Source organism: Mandrillus leucophaeus, unplaced genomic scaffold (assembly GCF_000951045.1).
Source record: "Mandrillus leucophaeus isolate KB7577 unplaced genomic scaffold, Mleu.le_1.0 Scaffold92, whole genome shotgun sequence".
In the NCBI taxonomy this organism is placed as follows: Eukaryota; Metazoa; Chordata; class Mammalia; order Primates; family Cercopithecidae; genus Mandrillus; species Mandrillus leucophaeus.
Genome location: NW_012110030.1, coordinates 6,376,882 through 6,394,437, shown reverse-complemented (window position 1 = coordinate 6,394,437; position 17,556 = coordinate 6,376,882).

The following is a 17,556-nucleotide window of genomic DNA, read 5'->3' as shown; positions in this document are numbered from 1 at the left end:
ATGACATTAAATACTTTTTCTCAATGCTATTACAGGAGATCAACCTAAAACATAAAAACACCCCAGAATGCTTAAAAGGTAAATTATATACAAAGACATGCCAGGCAAAAAGTAATCAATATAAATCTGGTGGTTATATTGCTGTCAGTCAAATAGGCTTTAAGGTGAAGAAATACCCCAGAAGGATGATAAAGATGATCACTATATAATAATAAAAGCTTTTATGAAATGGAAAGATACAATTTTAAAATAGTGTTATTAATATATAGTCTTTCATATAATGAAAAATGTATTGACAAATCACTATCACCCTTAATAGATTAAGCAAAAATTATGATAAAACATAGAAGGAATTAACAGCAAATAACCAATAATTGTTATATAAATACCTTATGTAGAAGTTATTACAGATAACTAACAGATTTTAAAGAATATAAAAATAAATCTCATGTTCTTGGATTAAGACACAACATCATAACAATAGGAATTGTTTGCAATACATTCAATTCACTTTCAATAAAAACCTTGCTAATTTTTATTTTTGTTTTTACACTTCAATAGATTGTGAGTAGGGTGAACTTACTTGTCTAGATATCGTGACATATTCAAAGCTATGGGAATTAAAATGTCATGCCATACAAGTACAGAACATGGATAAGAATAGGCAAAACAGAAACAGACATGTGCATTTATGTAAACGAAGTCAATAAAAAAAGCATATGTAAAACTGGTTCTATAAAATTGTTAGAAACAATGTAAGACTTTTTTTTGTTGCTCTGCTTTGAAGAAAAGGTAGCAAATTTACCTATATATATTTTAAGAAAATCTTGAAAAAAAATAAAAAAGAAGCAAAACCATAAGCCACATTTTGGAGTGATATTTTTTACAATATAATTGGCAAAATATTAATATCCAGAATACAGAATGATCACCAACAAAGTATTAAAAAAACAAATATCCCGATAAAACAAGAGCAAAATCCATGAAAGTATACTGAACAAAATAGGAAACAAGTGTGTTCAAAAAGCATTAAAAAATTACCAAACTTATTAGTAGGTCAGGAAAATGCAAATTGATCACACATTAAATATTTACTATCTTATAGATAAGCAGAATTTTAATATATGGAAAGATTTGGAGATATTGTAGAGCAGTGTTGGTGACAATATTAATGGCCATGGCCACTTGGTAAAATAGTTGATGTTGTTGGTAAAATGTATCCTATTCATATGCTACATCTCCAGTACATCTATTGGGATATAACCAGAAATTAAGAAAAACTCAAATATTTGTTATGGGTAGAAAAGGTGATATACAGATTGTAAGGAAAGGACAATATACAGATATACATTTTTAAGGAACACTATACTGCTATCTAAATAAATGAAATACATATTAGCTTGAATAAACATCAAAAATATAAGCAAGAGAGAAAATCAAACCATAGAGTTGCTTTCTTTTTATATAAAGTTCATAAAATGATAAATATTAAATAGTAGTCTTTTAAGGAATACAAACATGGTGGTAAAAATTCCAACACCTGAAATTCACTTTACTTAAAATGATACAAATAAAACTCTTGAACATATATGAAAATATATCCTGTTCCTGTTGTTCATTTACTCAATGAAAGAAGAGTGTGACAGGCAGGATTGGTGTTGTCAGTTTGGCTCCTATGGTTCGTACCTTATTTTCTTCAAAACTTTCTTGGAAGCTTTTACAGACACTTTCTACGGATCAGTTTTGACAATTACACAATGTGAATGACAGTTAAATTTATTTTAGAGTGGAAAAATAAATGTCATAAGACAATGCAATCTCAATCAAAGCCATAGTACCATGTGGTTGTATATGTGTGCATGTGTGTGTGTTTATACATTTGTGAATGCTTGGAAAGGGGCTGAAAAATGATTCTAAAATTTATTTGGAATGCAAGGGGTAAAAATTGCCGTGGAAATTTGAAGAAGCACAAAGGTAGAAAACATACTACAAGATAACAAGATCTGTAATAAAATAAATTAATCAGAAGAATGAAGTATTTCACTGTACTGAGATAGGCAAACTCATCAATAGAACATCATAGAGATCTTCAAATTCAGTCCATCTATAAACACCCATCTAATTATAAGAATGAAAACACTGTAGTAGAGAAGAAAATCAATATATATTTCAATGGGTCAACTGGAAATTCATCTGGTAAAGAAATTTATTTTGATTCCTATTCTTATTATAAAGAAAAACAATTCTAGAGGAAGTAAAACTGTAAATATAAAAGGTAAAATACTAAGGTTTGTTGGAAGAAAATATATAAATACATATTAATACCTTAGGGTTGGCAAAAACATTTTTAAATATGACACAAAAGGTATTAATCATCAATTTAAAAATGATCTCTTGTCTGAGCATGGTGCCTCACACCTGTAATCCCAACACACTGGGAAGCCAAGGTGGGTGGATCACTTTGAACTCAGGAGTTCAGAACAGCCTGGGCAACATGGCGAAACCCTGTCTCTACACACACACACACACACACACACACACACACACGCACACACACAAAAATTAGCCAAACATTGGTGGCCCACTCCTGTAGTCCCAGCTACATGGGAGGCTGAGGCTGGAGCATTGCTTTGAGCCCAGGAAGCAGAGGTTGCAGTGAGCCAAGATCATGTCACTGCACTCCAGCCTGGGTAACAGAGTGAGACCTTGCCTCAAAATATATATATACACACACATATGTATATAGTTTTCCCATTCTGTAGGTATATGTATATGTGTGTTTACATATATATGCTCAACTAGTCTCTCTCTCTCTCTCTACATATATACATATATATACACACACACACATACATATATGCACAACCAACTCAGTAAGAAAAAAAAAACCAATTTGTAATATTGCTAAATTTCAATCAATGAGGATAAAAAGAAAAAGAGACAATTCAAGTTTGGTGAGGATACGGAAAAATAGATTCTCTACTTTGTAGTATCTACTAAAGCTGAATTTATGCACACCTTATTACCAGCTTCCATTCTTAGATATATGCAAAACATAAATAAGCACATGTGTTCATCAATACATATGTACAAGAATGGTCATGGAAGCATTATTTATAATTACTAAAACCTGTAAACAACTGAAGTATTCATTAACAAGAAAATGGGTGAATAAATTATGGCACATTCATGCAATGAAATAACATACAGCAATAATAATCTATAAATTTAAACACAAACATCAATTGTCTTACTCTGTTCAATCTGCCATAACAAAATATTACAGGCTGTGTTGCACAAACAACAGAAATTTATTTCTCACATTTCTGGGGGCTAGAAAGTCCAAGAGCAAGATTCAGCAGGGTTCTGTTTCTGAAAAAGCATCCCTGCCTGACTTGCAGATGGTGGCCTTCTCATATTCGAAACAGAGAGAGAGAGAGAGAGAGAGAGAGACAGAGAGAGAGAGAGAGAGAGAGAGAGAGAGAGGGAGAGCTAGTTAAGTGAGCTCTTGAGCTCTGGTGTCTTTCCATATAGGGACACTAATACTATCAAATTAGGGCCCCATTTTTATGACCACACTTAACCTTAAGTACCTCCTAAAGGATCTGCTTTCAAATACAGTTATATTGTAGTATAGGGCTTTAACATATGAACTTCGGGGGCACACAAGCATTCAGCCTATAACATGAATGCATCTTAAAAACATAATATTGAACAATAGAAAGTAAACACAAAAGACTATATACTATATAATTACATTAATATAAAGTGTAAAGTATGGCAAGAAAAGTTTTTACCATTAGAAGTTAGGATAGTGGGTATATGAACTATTTCTGCAGCTAGTAATACCCCATGTCCTAATATTGGAGCAGATTGCACATGTATTTTTTAATAAAAATTCTTCAATAGCCATATTACAACATATGTATTTTCTATATGTGATTTCTTTCAATAAAATGTTTATTAAACTTATTTCAGCTATTTGATGAAATGCATGTACACACCCTAACTTATACCATTTTTAAACAAGGTGCATACAAGACTGTTGTTAAATAAACACAATACATTTCCTCCTGTAAGAAAATCTAGGAAATACCACTCCAGACATTAGCCTCAGCAAAAAATTTATGACTAAGTTCTCAAAAGCAATTGCAACAAAAAATAAAAATCGACAAACAGAATCTAATTAAACCAGAGAGCTTCTGCATAGCAAAAAAACCTATCAGGTAAACAGATACCTACGGAATGGGAAAAAATATTTGCAATCTATGTATCCAACAAAGGTTTAACATCCAGAATCTATAAGGAAATTAAACAGTTCAACAAGCAAAAACCAATAATGCAATTAACAAGTTGGCAAGGACATGAATAGACAGTTCTCAAAATAAGACCTACACACGGACAACAAACACATGGATAAATGTTCAACGTCACTAATCATCAGAGAAATGCAAATTAAAACCACAATGAGATATCACTTCATGCCATTCAGAATGGGTATTACTGAAAAGTCAAAAACTAGCAGATAGTGGCAAGTCTGCAGAGAAAAAGGAGTGCTTATACAATGCTAGGTGGCAGTGTAAATTAGTTCAGCCATTGCGGAAAGTAGCTTGGAAATTTCTCAAAGAAGTTAAAACAGTATTCCCATTTGATCTGTTATCCCATTACTGGGTCTTTACCCAAAGGAAAATAAATCATTCTACCAAAAAGGCACATGAAATGGTATGTTCATTGCAGCACTATTCACAGTAGCAAAAACATGGAATTAACCTTTGTGCCCATCACCAGTTGATTGGTAAAGAAAGTGTTGTACATATACACCATAGAATACCACACAGTCATAGAAAAGAATGAAATCATGCCCTTTGCAGCAACGTGGATGCAGCTGGAGACTATTATCCTAAGTGAATTAATGCAGGAACACAAAACCAAAAATCACATATTCTCAGTTGTGAGTGGGAGCTAAATATTAGGTACACAAGCAGTTAAAGGTGGGAACAATAGACACTGGAGACTACCGAAGTGGGAGAGAGGAGGGGAAAAAGGGCTGAAAAATCATCTATTGGGTACTATTATCACTACCTAGGTGATGGGATCATGCATACCCTAAACCTCAGCATCACACAATATATTTATGGAACAAACTTGTCATGTACTCCTGGAATCTAAAATAAAAGCTGAATTTTTTTTTTTTAAAATATAAAACAATGTAGAAAGCTTGAGAATAAATACATTAAAAATAAAATAGATAAATACCAACATAAGACTAATGTGGCAATTTTAATACTAGACAGAATAGAATCAAATGCTACAAGTATAAATAATCATAAATTTAACCATAGAAAAACAGCTACCAAGCAAAATAAATGACAAACTAGCTCTTTTATGTTGTCAGTGATAATCTTTGAATATGGCAATCAAGAACTGGCAAAATCACAATAAGAAACTAGCAAATCTGTGGGCATCACAAAAGATTTTAATATGTTTACACTAGAACATGAGAGAACCTGATAAACTGTCACTATATTCAATATTTTAATTAAAAAGGTATTTTGCTTTTTATCAAGCTATTTAATAAAAATACGTCTACAAAAATCTCTGCAAAAAGAATCAGGAGCATCATCTTCAAATGAATGTAGAATATTTACAAAATCTGTCACCTACTATTCCTCAAATATAGTCACAGATATGAAGGAAAAATCTGTAAATTTATTCTGTGAAAGATAGCAAAAGGGAACATAGTTTAAAACCAATCAATAACACAAAGTGAAATAGAAAAACCAATAAATTAGAGTGTGAAAAAAAACAAAATTCCATCACAAGAGGTTAATGATACAGTACAGATTTTGCTTACTTACAAAGAGTAGATGTATATGGGCAAGAAAGAATAAAGACGCTTGCAAAGCATCTTTTTAGAAGACACAGGATCCAAATTATGGGCCTCCCACTCTTTAAGTTGTTACTCTCTGATTATCGAATAGAATAAAAAGTTGTATTTAATTAAAATAAGTTATATATATAAATAAAACATAACCTCCTTGTAATTCTTATTAATACTAATTATATATAAGTATATTTTGCTTTAAATCACAAGAATTATTCAATATTACTTTTTTTTTAAGATACTACTAATGTAGTCGGGTATCATTAATAGACACTGTCAAATGAACAAAATATTATTTAAATATTCACATCTAAATCACTATCAATAAAAACTATGCTTACATTATAACCCATTGGCTACCAACTTACCAAACTTTTATAGATTAGGTATTATTGAATTAATTTCACTATTTTATTAAAATGGGTTAAATTTTGTAATTATAGGTTCAAGTGATTTGCCATTTCATCCAAATGAATACGTTAAAATTTGCAAGCTGGATTAGAAGTAGACATCAAAGCTCATTGAGACCTAAGTTATTTCAATGTCGAATATAAAACTTTAAAAGGGCAGAAAAAAAATATTCTATTGTGTGACAATGAGTTCCTTTCTACAGACTCATATCTTAGTAAGCTCCACTCCTTCCTTCCTCAGATTTCTAACTGTCCAACTTCATCATTAATCGGCTATAGGTTCTGGCCATTTAGAAATATAATCCAAGTTTACATTCTTTATGCTGAGAGACTGTATTAATCACCTCCTTTTCCTCTAAAGAAAAAAGCTTATATTTCCCCTCAGATTGAATGGCAGCCGGGACATAAAAAGCTCATTATTATATCATCTCTTATTCTAAAATATGCATTCCATTAAATAATAGATTCTAAAATATCTGTGCATGTAAATGAACAATGTGTCTAATAGGTAATATGGAGAGTGTCTACAGTCCAAATAAGATACTTTTTAAAAAAAACTTTCCACACTTACAATGATTGACAACTAGGGAGAACAATTAACTTTTATACTCATTATAAAACCAACACAATTATCTTAATAAAACCTCCAAATCCACTGTAGATTAATAAGAGCACAACCAATTCATTTGACTAACTTCATTAAATTATAAGTCGTACTTGTCATTCTTGGCTTGTTAAAGACTCAAAAATAATTATGCAAGTAACTTTTATTGTGTCATTAATAATACCATGCTTGCATGAAACATTAAATATTGATTAAATGCTGCTGAGGCAAAAGGTTGAAAAAAGTAACAGCAAATAAATGCATTTTTATAAATGAAAAATATCCCACATCACATTAAAGAAAGAAACAAGGGAGCTTATGTAGATGTATGAGAAAGGTTGCAGCTTTGAAAAAACTGTAAAAAGAAAATGTTAAACTTCTGTATGAGAGGCTAAGATCTGATAATTATCTTGACAAGTAGACCAATTCTACTACAAATAGATTTACAGATTTAAGTTTTGGTTATCAATAGTCAGAACTTTTTGTCTTTTGCTTTACCAAAAATCAGTTGAAATATTATTCAAAATATTACATAGGTTATAAAGAGGTACATACATAAAAATTAATAGTATTCAAAATTGTATTATTTCATAGGAAACTTCATCAATAAATATACAAAGCTTTACTAAAAATATACAGTATCAAAAGTATCTAAGTTTTATATCTGCATTGGTGCAGCAGATATGAGTAATTAAAATGGTAGAATTCTTACTGTAGTAAACAATTTTTTAAAAGCCAGACACTATGTAATGTTTTTTATACTTCATTAATTTTATCTATCATACTTCTAAAAACTCCCTTAAGATAACTACATACATAATTTCTCAGCAGATATTTGAAATTCTTTAGTTTTTTTTGGTTTTCAGTTTATGTTTAGCATTTTATCTCAGAAGACATAATAATTATTTCTACCACATAAATGCACACACACATTCCTTTAGATATGCCAAGTGGTATACCACATGGTTCTGCTCTGCAAGTTATGGTTTCATTCATAAGTATTTAAACAGGATCACAGTCATGTGTATATGTGTTGAGGTTTATTTGAAGAACAGAGTTATATTTTCATATGTAACAGTTGTAAGTATGTAGATAGGACCTGAATTTTAAATATAAAGTAGTAAATTTATTAATATGTTATATAGAGACACGGAGACATACAACAAAAGAAGTGGCTTAAAGTATCTCTGGGACATAGTTGCATATGGGAGGGAAAGACGAACAAAGGAAAGATACGAAATAATTTGTCTGTAATTTTGGTGTAAATACAAATTAAAGAAAAATGGTGGTACACATAGGTATATCAATTGTTAAATGTATGTTACTTTTTTTTCTGAGAATGCAATTTCACTTGTATTAACAATTATACACAAAGAGCAATCGATTGTGAAGAGCTTTTCTTCTATTACTTTAGTTTTCCACAACAACTACTGGGAGTCGTTTGATTTTTTAAATGAGTTTTCATGTTTCTGAATGTTACCCTCTTTTTAATAAAAGCAGTCAGCAGTTTGTTCTTGTCTATGCACTGAAGCTGAAAAGATCATGAGGGATGTTCTTCTCGTTAGCTAAAAAAACTGATGAGTATTTAATATAAACCAGTGAAGATAGTAGATCAAAGCATTATATAGCACATACCTACCCCATTTATGAGATCTGCTCTTGCAAAGTAAGCAAAACATGTGCAGCTAAACTATAAATTCTGCAGAAATAGCATCTGATGTTCTTTTTCTCCCCTAGTTTTTGTTCTGACATACCTGCCTTTCACTTCAGTGGCCCATGAATATTCTTTCTGGATGCAGATCCTCCCCATATTTGTATAGTGTATTTATTAAAATCATCATTAGTTCAAGCTAATTTGAAAGCCCACCTTTTCTATGATAGGAGTGCATCTCTCTTATACTCAGAAGGCAAGCAAGCACTGCAAACATTTTTGAAATCTGAGCCATCAGGGACCATCAATATCTTACAATCACTTTTTTTTTTTCAGTTGACTATCAACATTGATGTGACCTTTCATCATTGTAGTACAAATCTCACATCATTTTTCAATTTAAAGACAAACATTAAAATGTTCTTATGCCTGACTTTATTTCGATGGATTTTTTATTTACGAATTTAATCTTGCTATGCATTTTCTCTTTTTGCGAGTATTTCTGAATAGTATTGCATACAATTTAGAAGAAAACTCAAAATAAAAACAAAATTGTCAGCTCAGGTGTCAGTTTCAGGGAAAACTAAGCTCATTATTCCTTGAAGGAAAAGAACATAGAACAGTTACATCATACTTTTGACGCTGCACGTGTTCTTGCTCAATTAAATTAACGTTAGTAGATATAATATATTTCCAAACTCCTTCTCACATGTTTGTTTTTTCTTGTAACACCACAAAAACTTAGAAAACGTTTTGGATATCACATAACTATCTATGGTCTATTTTTTAAACTTTCTCATCTGTAAGTTATGTTAGTTTGATAAAGTCTAGTGTGTAGACTTTTCTAATTTTAATTTTTCAATTTAACTTTTATTTTTAACTTTTTTAAGTATAAAAATTGTTTAGGAATTTCAGAAACTTGTGACTGTAATAATATTTACATCAATGACATGCCACCATGAGTATCTGGGTTAAGAAATAATATAAATAATTTCTATAGATCTGTAATGATGACTTTAAAATGGAAAACCTATTTGTCCCTTATGCTCTTTGAGGCAATCGGAACTGTTAGAACAGAAAAAAAATTTCATTCCAAGAATTTAGAAGAATTGAGATATTCGCATATTTATCTTAAGACATATTTAACATTTTCTAAGTGTATCCTACTTAGAGGCAATTACAGTGAGTGGGGGTGTAGTGTGTGCTAAGATAAATACTATTTTATAAATAAATTTGTGTTATTTAATTTCAACAGAATTATCAAGAAACTTGTGAGTCCAAAGGAGGAAAAATGTATAAAACAATAATTTAAGTGCACTTTTTCAACTGAACAAAGCAGTAAAATTATTCTATTTTACCACAATTAATGTTAATTTTGCGTTGAAAAATACTCATTGTACTCATTGACATCTGCAATATTATCTTTAAATAAAATCTAATGATAATACTTGTCACAAAGATACCTTTAAATATTCTCTTGTAAGACAAAGGCAAATTTGACATATTCATTTTCTTTCTTTCATAGAATCTTTCTCATTATAAATATTAGCTAGTCCAAGAAATTACCCCTGGATTTCTCAAAAATTTTGTTAATGAAGCACATATATTTCAAGTGGAAAACAATCATTAACTTTATTAATCCATTTAAAAACTATGTAAACTTACATGAAGGACACTTTGCTTAAAAATCAGTGGGATGAGGCAGATTAAACATTTTATTTTGCCTGAAATCACACCACATATTTTGTCTTCAAATTATCAAGTGTCTTTACAAAATAGTGGACCAGTCCTGCCAGACTGTGCCTCTAGAATGTTGTAATCAACAGAAGGAAGACTGTGCCCAGCCTAGGAGGGGAGAGCAAAATAGAGAGAATATTGAGTGAAGGAGGTGATAAAAAGTGAAAGTGTATCATTTTTTTGAATCTAATTAGTAAAAGTTGATCAAATGTTATAAGAGATCAAACTCCAACTAGTCAGGTTAGACAGTCTTCTTTAGCAAGGGTTAATTCACAAGGTAGAGAGTTGCAGAAATGTCCTCTTTAGTGGTATAAGATTGGAAGACAGGGAGAATTCATTAATTGTCCTTCCAACTCTGAACACATTTTTTCCAGTATTTCTGTACTACTGGGCTACTTGCATAAAAATCTTAGTTGGTATTAGGAAAGCAAAACATATATTCAAAGCTTCTATCTCAAGGGTTCAATTCTCTTCTGCTACTTCTTTAGTAATCTCCATTGGTCTTTAAGAACACCCGTTATTTTTACTAAGAAAATATGTAAAATTTAGACATCCAAAGGCTTTTCTACTTTTTAATATATGATTCTGACAATGTTTACATTTCTACTAAATTTTCTTTATGTCATGTGTGTGTGCTTGTAAGAGACTCATTTTAATATATGAACTTTTTCAGAAATTATAAACCTCTGATTTTATACTGTGTTACATCTTAAACATAAAAGGAAGTGAAATAAAAATATTTCACTGCTATTTCAAATCATTTCCCAACTCTCAAAGCATAGGTAACTCTGAAACATATTAAAATACTGAATAAGAAAAAAAATGATTATTTTGAGTTTGAGTGTACTTTGGTTCTGATTACTACATATAACATATATTTATAAAATTTTATAATTTAAAAAGTTTACGATCAATGAGTTTACTAATAAGCGATTATTTGTATGTATAGATTAGGCAACATTGTGAAACTAGTACTACAGTAGCAACAACATGCGGAATTAATGTTTTAAGAACTGTAAAAAAGTGATAACATTCTCTTTGCCGTAGTCGGCCTTCCCACTGAGATCAGTCTACAGAGAACACAAACAGCGGTCTATCTTTGGCTATTCCATTACATGAGAAAATGTTCATTTCAATGCAATGTTTCCAAAGGCTTTATTTTTCTCAGAATAACTTGAAGAACAGGAGAATTTACTTAACTATAAATTAATTGCAGCCCCACTGTGAGAATTACGAATAAATTGTTAAAATGATCTAGCATTATTTCTGATGTATATATCCAGTACTCAACTCTTGTCATTATTAGTATTATTATTACCATGATTCTTTCAGAACTTTGTACAGGGTTTCTATCTCTATTGCTTTACCCTACTCCTGATACTAAGATCAGGAAATGTCTGTTGATAAAACTAGCTCAAATATGCCTTGGAACAAGGAAAATAAAGGGAATTACTTAAGACATATTTGTTTATTTAGTGTGTGTACTTACAGGATAGATGAATGCTGATTAATTCTTACCAATAAGAAGGTGAGCCAAGTGTGATAAACCAGGAAAAAATTACTGTAGTTGGTTCTATGTTCAAAAGGTCTGTTTGCACAGGTGAATGATCATTTTTCCCATACTTAAAGCATTCTAAACCTGCTGTTCTTCTATTTCTTCTTAATAAAAATGAAGCAAAAAAAAAAAAGAGAAACTTAAAAAGAAATTGATCAATATGACCAATAGCAATAGGAATATTCGGCATTCCATTTTTTCTTAGACTCTGAATTCCAGTTTGGGATTTGTTTTGTTTGTTTTACAGCATTTGCATAGGGAAGAAGAGATATTTTTAAAATATATGAGAATAGGTTTTTAAAAATTTGGTCTTGTTAGCATGTGTTTAGTCTGTGCAAAGATGCCCATTGATTTAGAAATGAAAACAAATGAGTTTTTATTGATGTTCAATCCCCAATGATCTCTTGAGCTTGGAAATACCATTCAATTGCTGTGTTGCACTTTTCTCTATTTCTAAAATTAGAACATAATCCTTTTTACCTCCAAGACTTGCTGAGCAGATTAAAAGAGACAATGATCATGAAAGCATACATAAAATAGATAACATATAGATAAATGATCTCATGAACATTTTAAAGTATTATTAGGTCTTTTTAATGGTAACTTCAAGCCTATAATTTGTTTTTTCGGGTTTATAGTGTTGGCGAGAAACCAAGATAAATCCTCATGAAACATTAGCAAAAAAAGAACTATCTCATGTTCTGACTTTTAACTTTGCATCAGGCTATCTTTAATTGATCTTACTATTTACAACAAATTCCTCTCTTAACTATCCCTCTAAGCATCTCTAAAAATATGAGAAAATTCACTTCATGTAGGCTTTTCAAGTGTGAGAATTATGCGTTGTAATGAGCAACTTTCTTCTCTTTCCCTTCTGATTTTACAAGAGACTTAACACTCCTCTGAAGTTAACAAGATGTCCATCAGTGTGTAGACTGCTGCTTTGTTTAGCATCATTTAATTGGTAGATTTCCTATATTGTTGATCTTTACACAAGCACATTCAAGTTAGTATAGTCATTACAGTTAAGACAAAAGGTTTGTAAAGCATACATAGGAAATAAAAAATACAATGATATTGATATTTCATTTTTCCCTCATTAGTTCAGGATTTGGATCTTTTAATAAAACACATGAAAAAAAGTTATAACCCACCTACTTGGAAGAAAGAATACAAGGAGCCACATGGTAAAATGCATGAAGTTAACAGATCTTAAAGCCAATCAAATAAGAATAAAAAATAAAAAATCTAAATCAGGCACATTTTTGGTGGGTAAGAAGCAAAATATTTTCTCTACTGGAAAATTTAGACTTTGAATGTATTGTCTATATATTCAGTTTTGTGTTGACTTTAGCTATTCTTATCATGCCCTGATTTTGGTGTGTGATCTGTATTTGTTGCAAAAATAATTATGAGGGAACTTCAAATAAACATTAAATTTACATCTGCTTGTCCTGATAGAGGAAAATAAAAACATGGTTGGTGTGTGCACCACTTCTACAGGAAAAAAGGGAAAAACAATTTGATTTTTATTTCATATAGACAGATTGAACTGATTTTTAGAGAAGCTGGAATTGTAGACTAGAGTCTTATTTTCATGTATTTGTGGAAATATTAGGCACAGCACCACTGAACAAAGTATTTTTCTATCTTGTTTTGGCCTCTAGGGCGATTGATTAGATTTCCTCTGTAACTGAAGTAACTAGATGGAGAAGAGAATGGTTTGAATATTTAACTTTAATGCATATAGGCATGACGTGTGTTTCAGTACAATCAAATGATGTTGAGAAAAAATTATCAGATTAAGTGATTAGATGATGGAGGGGAATTAGTAATTTTGCACCATTAATCATTTGATTTACGTTTCCCAAAAGAAAAATAAGAGTCTTTTAAAGAATGACATTTGTCCTAAAGCAATTCTATCACCTAATTTAAACTTGTTATTTCTTAACATCATGTTAAGTAGTCATTACAACCTCTGATGATTCAGGCACTGCCTGGAAAGATATTTCCACTTCATTAAGTTCCTATCCGGTGACAAGCTAATTTAACCTAACACAATTCACATACTTGCTGGATCTAATTATCCTACCAATGCAATCTGTAGATATAAACACCTGCAGTGTTATAATTAGAAAAAAAAATCAACTAATTCAATAAGAGCAATTTTCCTTTCATTATACAGTAACTGTCTTTGTTAACTAATCATAGTGTGGTTTAAATCTCTTCCAAAAATATTAATACAATTGACCTTTTATGCTCCTATTACTTGAACATGGAATACAAGGGCTCTGAGTCTTGTTATTTAGGAATATGAGTTATCTATGTTAGCTAGAGATAAACGGAAGCTCTGGGAAGTGAACACTCTGCATTCTTAATGAGCAAACATTAAAAAGGAACAGGACATATGAATGGGCAGCAAGATGAGGTAATCAGGAAAGCATAATTTTATTTTCCTAATGAAAACATACTTTAATGACTCTTTTTTCTTTATCCTGCTATCAATAATTATGGGAGTAGCATGGCCTAGACATTATTTAGTTAAGCTTAGCCAGTGTGTTTGAAGAAGTATTTTCAGAGAACATATATCAAGTAGTCTTTTTAGCACTATAGAAAGGAAGTATTTCCCAATGAACTTATTCTGCTCAGCGTTTGGTTTTTATCCAGATGTGCAGTCTTTAGTTGAGACTGTAAGTTGGAGTCTGGTTTGCCTTGTGAGTGAATGTTACCACCTATTTTATAAGAGGTTCTTTGGTATGTTCCACGGTGAGCAAAGAATAAGAAAGAGAAACTATGCCTTTTTCTACGTACTTGTTGACATCATATCTTACCATACAATATTTTTTCTTTAGACTTCCTTTATGGAAGCTATGGATTGAATCCAATTGAATTCTTTTAAAAATACTGATCATATGTGGCACGTGCCTGTAGTCTCAGCTACTTGGGAGGCTGAGGCAGGAAAATTGCTTGAACCTGACAGGCGGAGGTTGCAGTGAGCAGAGATCGCGCCACTGCTCTCCAGCTTGGGCGACAGAGCGAGACTCTGTCTCAAAAGAAAAAAAAAAAAATACTGATCATGTGTATTTTGAACAGAAATAATATTTTGTATAATTGTGAAAATTTGTTCTAGCTCTATTATCAACTACTAGTAAAGTTCTGAGAATGCAACATAAAATTCTAGATGCTTTTATTTTCCCATCTGAAAAATAAGAATTGTTCTTGCAAATAGCTCACTCTTTAAAGATGCTTAAAGAAGAAATCATAATGAGAATAAAAATACTGACAGAACATTCTGTCTACTTATTATCTATATCTATCTATCTGTCTATCTATCTATCTGTCGTCTATCATGTCATCCAGTCAAAACGTTAAAAATTGCTATTTCTTCAGATTTTATCAATGACTCATGGGATAAGTATTCATACAAATTTAGAAATACTCTGCTATTTTGGCAGCAAGTATGTAATAAAATGTTTATTATTTCTTTATTGTCTGTTAATTTTTTCTATTTAAAATTCTTCTTATTTAAAATGCTGGACACAACAATCTGCCCTGGATACCACCTCTCTCTCTCTGCCTACTGCTAAAGAATAACTTTGCTGTGTGTAAAATAAATAGTTATGTGAGACTGAAAAAAATTGCAAAATCAACGAACAGGCAAAAGAGTATAATGGCAGGAAAATATTACTGGATGTTACAAATATTCAGGATCAGTAACGTTTAAATCAAAGCATTTTACTTTATATGCAATACAATTCATGTGTAACATTTCATTTAATAGTCACAATAATACTCTGAAGAAGATATCACTCAGTGATGTATTGGAAACTTACCAGAATTTGATTAGTGGTAAATTATGAAATTGCTTCTTAAATTTAACTCACCTAATTCCAAAATCTATACTTTTCTCCTTACGTCTTGCAGCCTCATATCATATCTTTGCAAATTCTTGATAAGAACTTGTATTATGTAAATGCATACTTACCTGCTCACAGACATTTTATTTGCTTGTACATGTACATATAGATGAACAAACATAAATATATACACACCTAAACATGTACTCACAAATACTATTCCTTAACTTTCAAAGAGATTCACATGCAGTTCTTTTATTTGTCTTTTGTAATGTTGCATATATTTTTCAATAGAAGAAAATAAGACATTTTCATGCTAGCTAATAATTTAAATATTCATAGTGCTAAATTATATATATTTATATTAGTTAATAATATGACATTTTTATTTTTATGAGACATTATAACATAGTTATACACATTGAAACTAGATTTTAAAATGGTGGAATACAGCATGTGGCAAGTCGTATAATCTGTAATTAGATGAAATTTTAAAAATAACGCCATTCAGAGAAAAAGTGTTCTGTCTTTACCTATAAAATTGATGATGCTTGGTTTAGATAGAGGAAGAGGAGAAGAGTAAAGATAATATTGATACAGAGTTCTGGGAGTAATTCTGCAAAAGAGTTGTAGACTTTAATAAAAATTGGCCTCTTTGAGTGAGACTTAAGGACTTTTTATTTTTATTTTGTGTTTTTTGCTGTAAAGGGCTAATGCTTCTCAGAAATATTTTTTGACATATGAAGAGATGTATACTTCTCCCAATCAAAAGACAAGATAATATTCTCAACACATTAAGCTAAACTTTTCTCTTATTTTCTCTGTAATAGTTATTTTTTGTTTAGTCTGAGTTTCTTACACAGTCCAAGTAGAATCCAGATATTGGTTCCAAATCAACTTAAACCAAAATCAAAATTCTGTCACATCAATCACAAGCAAAATTTCTATATGATAGTTAACTGCTCTTATCTTTAGTTCCCTCATTTTACAGAAGAGATGTAATGCTTCACATAACAATGTACATTTTCTCAAGTTGAGTGTCAAGGACAAATGAGGAAACTTTAGTTTTATTAAAAGAGTTGCAACTCAAAATCAAGGAAAAATTATCAAATTCTATTGTTTGTATATCAGAAAAATGTATTTTTATCCCTCTGATCTTAGTGTGGATTGGCATATACTTCAGAAATAGAAAAATATGAGTGGCCTGCAGATTTACAAGTCTTCAATTGTTTTTCTATAAATATACTTAAGGCAAAAGTTCAGAAATAAACTTTAAGTCTAATTAGTATGCTTTCTCACTGATTGAATAGATTATTTATAGACTCTATGATATATTTTGGATTCTGATTATATTATCCAATATACTTGTTTTCCTTCCCAATTGTATATCTTCTATAGATTTAATGAGATATGTATTTATTTGTCCATGTATTTATTTTGTAAGCCTGATAAAGGCAGGACAGAGATACAGTCATGGAAATCCTCATTAGAGTTACCCTGAAAAATTAAGTCTAATCTATTAGTCAGTACTCCCTAGTTATATTTATTCAACTGAATCAGATTATGTAAATGTTCTTAATAAACTCATTTTTTTTCTATTTATTTACCAATTTGTAACGAGTGATCATCCACATTTGTTGAATTTTTTTCACCTTTTATTCTTTGTAACCAATATGTTGTCAGTACAATATGACATCTATTTAAGAAAATTCATGCTAGGTTCTAGTGATTACTATTTACCCTTTCTGCCTCACCTTGGTCCTCAAAGCCTGTCTCCTTGTCAGTAGGTAAATCTGCCTTTCTCCTAAGATCCAATGCTTTGTTGTTTTTACTAGTTGATCTAAATGTATCTATCCCT